Consider the following 9,881-nt stretch of genomic DNA (forward strand, 5'->3'; position numbering starts at 1 on the left):
TTCTAAAATTTCATGACAACTTTTGGGATAACACTTGACCACCAAGTAGGATCTGATTTACATTATAAATAAGTATCAAGAAATTATTTTTAAATCTGATCAATTATCCCACATGATCAAAGTGGTAAATAGTTCTGATCCTAATGAAAACTCACCAATTAACATTTCCTCTCATTAGAGCATTCTCTTTGTTTACTTTGTTAAGTGGAGAAGATAAATGCCTACCTAGAAGCCATCCTCAGTGAAGGAGCCAGAAGTGAATAATTCAGAATTGCCTACTTGTGTGACATAGTTGTGATTTTTCTAAAGTCCCGTATGTGCCTTTGTTAAGCTGCCCTCCAACCTCTCTTACTATCCTATCATTAAAATATTAATAAGTAGTGAATTGTGTGGCACTGTGTTAAAAATACTAAGGCAAACAATTCCAAAATTAAAACTTAGTACAATTATTCTCAAGAAAGAATGCTAAATATTTTCTTCATGATATTTAGCATTAATGTTTTCATCAGGTCTAAAAGGAAGCAAAATTTTAAAGAGTAAAGGAAAAACAGATAGGAAAAAAAAAAAAAAAGCAGCTTAAAAGTAAGCCTGTACTATGTCTTTTGCTTTTAGCAGATTGGATGTCATATGCCTGGGTATGGATTCTATCTATTGTCTATCTATCTATTCATTTATTTTTCATTCATTGACATACGCCCTGCTTGGTGTTCTCTGAGCTTCTTGAACCTGTGATTTGCTGTTATTAATTTTGAAACATTGTCAGGCCTTTTTTTTTTCAAATATTTCTTTAACCCTTCTATTTCTCCTTTCTTGCCTACTGGGATTCAAATTACACTTAAGTTAGATAGTTTGATATTATTCCACTCTTTTTGTATGCTTTTTTTTTTTTTTTAATCACTCTTTTTTCTCTTTGTTTTTCAGTTTGGGTAATTTCTATTGATAGATTTTGAAGTTTACTAAGTCTTTCTCAGCTGTGTCAGTCTACCAATGAGCCCATTAAAGATCTGTTTTATCTCTGTTATTGAGGGTTTTTTTAGCATTCACATTTGATTCTCCAATATAGTCTTCATCTCTCTTCTGAAATTAATTTTGCACATTGTCCACCATTACCATTAAGGACTTTAAAAAATAAATCTTGGTTATGTTAAATTCCCAGTCTGATAATTCCAACATATGTTACATATTTCAAGTCTGGTTCCGATGATGGCTTTTTCTTTTGGGAATATGTTGTTTACTCGTATTTTTATATGCATTGGATTTTTTATTAATTTATTTTTTATTGAAAGTCAAGCATTTTGTGTAGGACAATAGAGATTGCAGTAAATATATTTTATCTATTCAGACGAGCACATCTTTCTTTCAGCTAGACCTTAAGTACAGGAGGTTGAGTTAGTCTAATTAGAAGTTGAGTTGGGTTTGAAGTTGTTGCTGTGGTCATCCTCAGTGCACCACAGACTTAAAATTCCTGTAGTGATTCCTTGTGTTTATGCTGGAGGCTGGTTTGCTAGAAGGTTTTGTTCAATGCCTTCTCCACTCTCAGCTTTTGGTCTTTCTTTTGTGCTTACTACACTCAGGAGGTGGTAGGCAGGGTCTGTCTCTTGCATTGCACATTACTTGTTACTGGGGAGTTCTTATTCAGATGGTAGGGGGTGGGCATTCTCTAATTAAATCTCTGTTTCAGGCAAGCACCATATGCCTAGATTTTGGAATTATGGCCTTTTTAATGCTCTTGTCCCTCCCTTAGCTAAAATTCTGAGTTCAACACTATTGTTCCTTCTCTGCTGTGAGTAGAGAATTTTCATTTTACTGTTCCATTTCCTTTTTTGCAATAGGCTTTCAGCATTGCCCTAAGACCAGCTGTGTTTGTTGTCCTTCTCCCCACAGACTACGAGTTTTGCTCTATAAGGATGATGGCGGGGAGGATCTTATAGCAGTTTCTCGCCTCTGCCACAGCAGCTGCTCTTCTCCTCCCACTGGCCTGCACCATAGGGAAACTTTCTCAGAACCTTTCAATGTTTTCTGTGAGTGGACAATGGAATTCAGGGAGGAAAATCTTTTAAGAGAGTGTGGAATTTTCCAATGTTTGGGGCTTCCATTCTTGTCAGTGAACAGTTCACCTCTACCAATTCATCAACCACCCTAGCCAAACCCAACTTTGTCTTGTCTTCCCTACAGGTGATTGTCTCTCATTGACTTTTTGGTCAGTAGGTTGTCCTTAATATTCTCATAGAAGCAAGAAAAGTCATAAACTTGCTGACTGTCTGTCTTGTAATGATAGGAGCAATGGTCTTTATTGTCCATACCTCACTGGCACCCCAGAATGAACAGGAAGTTCCTTGATGACTTTTCGATTGATTTATTTGAAGGAAAAATTTGGGGAGGAAGGAAGGCTTTTTATCTGGTTTCACTTAAAAAAAAAAAAAAATATATATATATATATATATAGGCTCTATTAGTCTCTTAGTAACGTGATTTTATTATAAAGACCTCAAAATCTGAGCCACCTGGCCAGAATTCAAACTATACAACAAGCCTCACTGCAAAAACAAAACCAAAAACACACATTTTAAAGAAATTGGTCCCAGAAATTTTTAACCATCTAAAGTGACTTTGGGGAGAGAATTATCTTGTTGGAATCTCAGCAACAGGGATTTATTGATGACCCGTCATTACTTGATTCAATTTCAAAGTATCTCTATTTTTTTTTAAAGTTCCTGTAACTACTAACCAAAAAACTTATATCACCCCAGATAAATTCTTTTGTTTCTGCTTATTTTTCTTTATTAAAACAAAAAGACAGAAAATACCCAGACAAATTTGATTTACTCTTGTACTTCAGTAGATGCTGTCCCTCATGTTGTATGATTATCTTTATAATATCTGCCACTTTTGAACAAAACAATCATCTCTTAGCCATATCACTAATTAAAATTTTCAGGGATGAGAGAAAATGATTGGCACAGGCAATCATATCAGCCCTGTTTGGGCAAAGCTTTTTTTTCAGGCAGCATCAAAAGCTACCCTACTCTTATAGGTTAACTACTCTTAGTAAAGTGTTGTACCCAAGAGGAATCTTAAAGAATTATTCAGGGCTTCTTCCTCCACAAGAGAAAATTGTTGCAATAGTTCATAGAAATGGGCTGTATCATAAGAATGCATAAAAGTAGATGTATTTAAGACTGCAATTTAATCACACCCAAAGGTTACAACCCATCAAAGAACTAGGGCATGCTTTCTGCCTTTTCGGTACATGCACTCATACTCTTAGGCACTATTTCAGAAAACCACATCATCACAAATATTGACAAGACTACCATTGTTTGTCTTTAATGTCCACTCTGCCCTGAGTCAGAATTAACTCAGTGTCAATGGATTTGGTTTCTGTTTCTCACATCAGCACTCTCTGGTGCACAATGAGTGTTTTAAAACATTTTCAATCATCTCAATTCTATCTATCAAGATCCTTTCATTCTAAAATATTGTACCCCCTCCTTACACGCAACACATACCCACCATTAGATGAGAAATTATTCAGCATCATGATGCCAAACCTAAAAATGAAGAGCCTGGACCCACATTTACCTCATCTCTTTCTATTATAATGGAATAGATAATGTCCTTTGTGCCTACAGTCATTCCTTCCGTCCATAATTTAATTCATACTCCCTTTTACTTTCTCGCATCCATATCAATGGATTATCTCACTTCTCATGTTTTTAAATTTTTTCTATTCATTGACTCCTTCCATTTATACAAGCTTACATCTTTCCCACTAATGGAGAAAATTGCACTTGACTACATGGCCCCCTCAAGTACTAGATAACCTCATTCTAACATTTTATAAAACTTGCTGGAATGTTTAGTTTCCTACCCTTGATATCCATAATTCTTTTTTTCCCTCAAACCTCTGTAAACTGGACACTTTCCAAGGAAATTGCTGTCACCAATTGCTACCTTACTTTGGATTGAACCTATTGAACTTTTCTCTGCTGTTATGTTACTTAAACTCTCAGGTTTATTTGATGCCATTTGATACTTTTTTCTTTCTTTTTAAGTGACATTCCCATGGTTTTCCTCTTAATTTATGGAAACTTTTTTCCATCCTCTATAGAGGCCTCCCTCTCTGTATGTGTTCTATTTTCCAAAAATATGCCCTAGGATTTATTCTTTCATTAATCCAAATAGATTTCATGGGCAAACTCATCTATATTTTGTCTTTAATAACATTGTATTTTAATTGACTTTCAAGATAATACTACTTTCTTCATTTTTTTTTTTTTCCTGAAACCTCAGTCTACTGCCCATTAGACACCTCTTACTGGAAGTCTCATAGGCTCGTTGTTGTGTGCAAGTCAGCAAATTCCAACTCATAGAGACCCTATAGGACAGAGAAGAATTGCAACCACAGGGTTTCCTACCCTGTAATCTTTCAGGGATCAGATCACCAGGTCTTTCTCCCATGTAGCTTCTGGGTTGGTTTGAACCACCTACCTTTTGTTTAGCTGGCGAGTGCTTAACCATTGTGCCACAGTGCTATTTTACAGGCTAGAGATACGTCCATATCTAAACTTAGTATATTTATCATAAAACTGCATTTCTTCATCTCTTTCCAAATTTAATAATGATACTCTCACTTTATTTTTCTGAATCCAAACATAAACTCTTCCTATTCATTCTCTCACCACTAAAAACCCATGGTATCTATGGAAATTTTCTCTTCCCCAAATGACATAAAAATACTTTCGATTTGTTTTCTTGCCTTCAATCTTAAACTTTTTGCTACTAAAATGCTGCCTCCAATAGCAACCAATGTGATTTTCTTTTAATTTTATCTTTTAAATGGTAGATATCAAATGCTAGTACAATAAGCTAAAAACTTCTAGACTAAGCCAAATATATATTTGGTCATTTATAATTAGCTGTATATTCTCATTCCAGTTTCATTTATGTTTTGATTCTTCTGCTCTTGCATTCTAACTCTTGTCATTCCAAATATTAGATGTTCTAATTTATTCTCCATCTCTCTTTCAGGCTTGTCTTCAAGTCAATCTCTTTATCTGATAATTCCTCGCAACAGTCACATGTTGTTACAGGAAAATCTTACATATTCTACAGGCCCATGTTGTTGTTCGGTGCCATTGAGTCAGTTCTGACTCACAGTGACCCTCTGTACAACAGAACAAAACATTGTCCAATCCTGCCCCATCCACACAGTCTTTGTTATGCTTGAACCCATTGTTGCAGCCACTTTGTCAATTCATCTCATTGAAGGTCTTCCTCTTTTTTGCTGGTCCTCTACTTTACCAACTATGATGACTTTCTCCAGGGACTGGTTCCCCAAAAAACATATCCAAAGTACAAGAGAGAAAGCCTTGACATCCTTACTTCTGATGAACATTCTGGCTGTACTTCTTCCAAAACAGATTTGTTCATTCTTCTGCCAGTCCATGGCATATTCAATATTCTTCGACAACACCATGACTCAAAGGTATCAATTCTTCTTCGGTTTTCCATATTCATTGTCCAGCTTTCCCATGCATATGAGGCAATTGAAAACACCATGGTTTAGGTCACACACACCTTAGTCTTCAAGGTGATATCTTTGCTTTTTTAACACTTGAAAGAGGTCTTTTGCAGCCGATTTTCCCAATGTGATGCGTCTTTTGAGTTCTTGACTGTTGCTTCCATGGGTGTTGATTGTGAATCCCAGTAAAATGAAATCCTTGACAATGTCAATTTTTTCTCTCTTTATCATGATACTGCTTATTGGTCCAGTTGTGAGTATTTTTGTTTTCTTTATGTTGAGGTGTAATCCATACTGAAGGTGGTAGTCTTTGATCTTCATCAGTAAGTGCTTCAAGTCCTCTTCACTTTCAGCAGAAAGGTTGTGTCATCTGCATAACACAGGTTGTTAATATGTCTTCCTCCAATCCTGATACCCTCTTCTTCTTCATATAGTCCTGTTTCTCAGGTTATTTGCTCATCATAGAGATTGAATTGGTATGGTGAAATGTTACAACCCTGAGGCACACCTTTTCCAACTTTAAACTGTGTGGTATTCCTTTGTTCTGTTCCAATGAGTACCTCTTGATCTAGGTACAGTTTCCTCAGAAGCACAATTAAGTGTTCTGGAATTCCCATTATTTGCAATGTTATCCATAATTTGTTATGATCCATACAGTGGAATGCCTTTGCATAGTCACTAAAACACAGGTAAAGTTCTTTCTGATATTCTCTGCTTTCAGCCCAGATCCATCTGACATCAGCAATGATGTCCTTGGTTCCAAGTCCTCTTCTGAATCTGGCTTGAATTTCTGACAGTTCCCTGTGGATGTACTGCTGCAGCTGCTTTTGAATGATCTTCAAGAAAATTTTACTTTCCTGTGATTAATGATATTGTTCAATAATTTCCACATTCAGTTGGATCAGCTTTCTTGGAAATAGGAATAAAGATGGATTTCTTCCAGTCAGTTGGCCAGGTAACTGACTTCCAAATTTCTTGGTGTAGGTGAGTGAGCACTTCCAGCACTGCATCTGTTTGTTGAAACATCTCAGTTAGTATTCTATCAGTTCCTGCAGACTTGATTTTCGCCAATGCCTTCACTGCAGCTTGGACCTCTTCCTTCGATACCATTGGTTCTTGACCATATGCTCCTTCCTAAAATGGTTGAACATCGATCAGTTCTTTTTGGTACAGTGACGGTGTGTATTCCTTCCATCTTCTTTTGATGCTTCCTGAGTTGTTTAATACTTTCCCCCATAGAATCCTTCAGTATTGCAACTTGAAGTTTGAATTTTTTCTTCAGTTCTTTCAGCTTGAGAAATGTTGGGTATGTTCTTCCTTTTGGTTTTCTAACTCCATATCTTTGCACGTCATTGTAACACTTTACTTTGTCTTCTTGAGCCATTGTTTGAAATCGTCTGTTCAGTTCTTTTACATCATCATTTCTTCCTTTCACTTTATCTACTGGACATTTAAAAGCAAGTTTCAGAGTCTCTTCTGACATCCATTTTGGTGTTTTTTTTTTTTTTTCTTTCCTGTCTTTTTAATGACCACTTGTTTTCTTAATGTATGATGTCCTTGATGTCATTCCACAACTTGTCTAGTCTTCAGTCATTAGTATTCAATGCATCAAATCTGTTCCTGAGATGGTCTCTAAATTCAGGTGAGATATGCTCAAGGTTGTACTTTGGCTCTCATGGACTTGTTCTGTTTCTTCAATTTCAACTTGAACTTGCACAGGAGCAATCGATGGTCTGTTCCACAGTTGACCCCTCCTGGCCTTTTTCCAACTGATGAAATTGAGCTTTTCCATTGTCTCTTTTCACATATGTAGTGGATTTGATTCCCGTGTATTCTGTCTAATGAGGTCTATGTGTACATTTGCCATTTAGGTTGTTGAAAAAAGGTATTTGCAATGAAGTCGTTGGTCTTGCAAAATTCTATCATGCAATCTCCAGCGTCATTTTTTTTTTTATTACCAAGGCCATATTTTTCAACTACCGTTCCTTCTTTTTTCTTTCCAACTTTTGCATTCCAATTACCAGTAACAGCAATTACAAACACATCCTGATTGCATGTTCGGTCAATTTCATACTGAAGAAGTTGGTAAAAATCTTCACATTCTTTATCTTTGACCTTAGTGGTTGGTGCATAAATTTGAGTAATAATCGTATTAACTGGTTTTCCTTGTCGGTGTATCAATAGTATCCTATCGCTGATAGTGTTGTACTTCAGGATAGACCTTGAAACCTCTTAAAAGTACCCTTTCCCCTTGCCCTTGCAGAACATTCTTGGCAGCAGCAGCTCCTACAGACTCCCTTCTTTGCCCAACAAAATTAAGGCTGTGTTTTCTGCTCTCCCACCTCTGTCTCTCTCTCCTTTATTGGCCAATTCAAGTTATGCCATTATTGTGTTGTTGTTAGGTGCTGTTGAGAAGGTTCTGGCTCATAGCAATCCTATGTACAACAGAAGGAAATACTGCCTGGTCCTGCGCCATCCTCACAATCATTGTTATGCTCCGACCCATTGTCACAGCTACTGTGTCTATCCATCTCGTTGACAGTCTTCCTCTTCTTTGCTGACCCTCTACCAAGCATAATGTCCTTCTCCAGGGATTGATCCCTCCTGATAACATTGCCAAAGTATGTGAGACAGAGTCTTACCATCCTTGCTTCCTAGGAGCATTCTGGCTGTATTTCTTCCACGACAGATTTGTTCATTCTTTTGGCAGTCCATGGTATATTCAATATCTTTTGCTGACACCATAATTCAAAGGCATCAATTCTTCTTCAGTCTTCTTATTTATTGTCCAGCTTTTGCATGCATATGAGATGATTGAAAATATGAAAGATTCAGTCAGGCATGCCTTAGTCTTCAAGGTGACAGACATCTTCCCTTTTTAACACTCTAAAGAGGTCTTTTGCAGCAGATTTGCCCATTGTTAATGTATTATTTGAGTTCTTTACTGCTGCTTCCATGGATGTTGATTGTGGATCCAAGTAAAATGAAATTCTTGACAACTTCACTCTTTTCTGCCTTTATCATGATGCTGTTTATTGGCCCAGTTGTGAAGATTTTTGTTTTCTTTATGTTGAAAAGGCTGTAGTCTGATTTTCATCAGTAAATGCTTCACTTTCCGTAAGTCCTCTTCACTTTCAGCAAGCAAGTCTCTGTTGTCTGCATAACACAGCTTGGTAATGAGTCTTCCACCAATCCTGATGTTGCATTCTTCTTCATATTGTACGGCTTCTCGGATTATTTGGTCAGCATACATATTGAATAAATATGGTGGAAAGGTACAACCATGATGCACACTTTTCTTGACTTTAAACCATCCAGTATCCCTTTGTTCTGATCCATTGACTGCCTCTTGATCTATGTTCAGGTTCCTCGTGAACATAATTAAGTGTTCTGGAATTCCCACTCTTTGCAATGTTACTCAATGTTTTCTAAGATCCACACAATCAAATGCCTTTGCATAGTCAATAAAACATGGGTAAACATCTTTCAGGTATTCTCTGCTTTCACCCAGGATCCATTTGACATTGGCAATGATATCTCTGGTTCCAAGTCCTCTTCTGAATTCAGCTTGAATTTCCGGTAGTTCCCTGTTGAAGTAATGCTGGAGCTGCTTTTGAGTGATCTTCAGGAAAGTTCTACTTGTGTATGATATTAATGATTGATAATTTCAAAATTACTTTGTACGTTAGAATCTTCAAAATTCTGAGCATTTAAGGTAATCTGAATTAAGAGATTTTTTTTGAAAAGTGAATACGCCATGTGAAAAATAATTTCAATATGATTCATATAGTACTTTTAGAAATTTTTTACATGACAACAATGAATTTAAAATAATAATTGGATTTCATTTTTCAAACTCTGATTCAGTTTTACACAGCATTCTCAGTTAAGTCTAAATTTTACTTCATTTGCATATAGTAAACTGAAAGTTTAATGGATAAAACTTTGAAGAAAATTTGTCAAAGAATACAACAAAAATAGTTTTAGTAGTTAACAATATAACTATGACACTAATTGAGCTTCAAAAGTGCTTCATAAATTTATAAAGTTACAGGAAATGCATTAAGCTATATAAATACTAAAAGATGTTATCGCTCAATTGGATTTTTTTCAACAAGAGTTGACGTTTCCAATTAATTTTCTGCCACACACTTTCCTCTCCCAGTTGAATGAGAGGGCAGAACAAAATTATATCAAAAAAATGTGTAAGAAAAAAAAAATGACAATATTATTTATACTGACTAAACAATTGATACACAGTCATAATTCTTCCCCACTGTGTTTCTATTTATTTTGAAAATTATAGACTTTCTTATTTCCTATCCTGGCTTACCCATCTAAAAACTTAGATGTGTCA

Source organism: Loxodonta africana, chromosome 1 (genome assembly GCF_030014295.1).
Source record: "Loxodonta africana isolate mLoxAfr1 chromosome 1, mLoxAfr1.hap2, whole genome shotgun sequence".
NCBI lineage: Eukaryota > Metazoa > Chordata > Mammalia > Proboscidea > Elephantidae > Loxodonta > Loxodonta africana.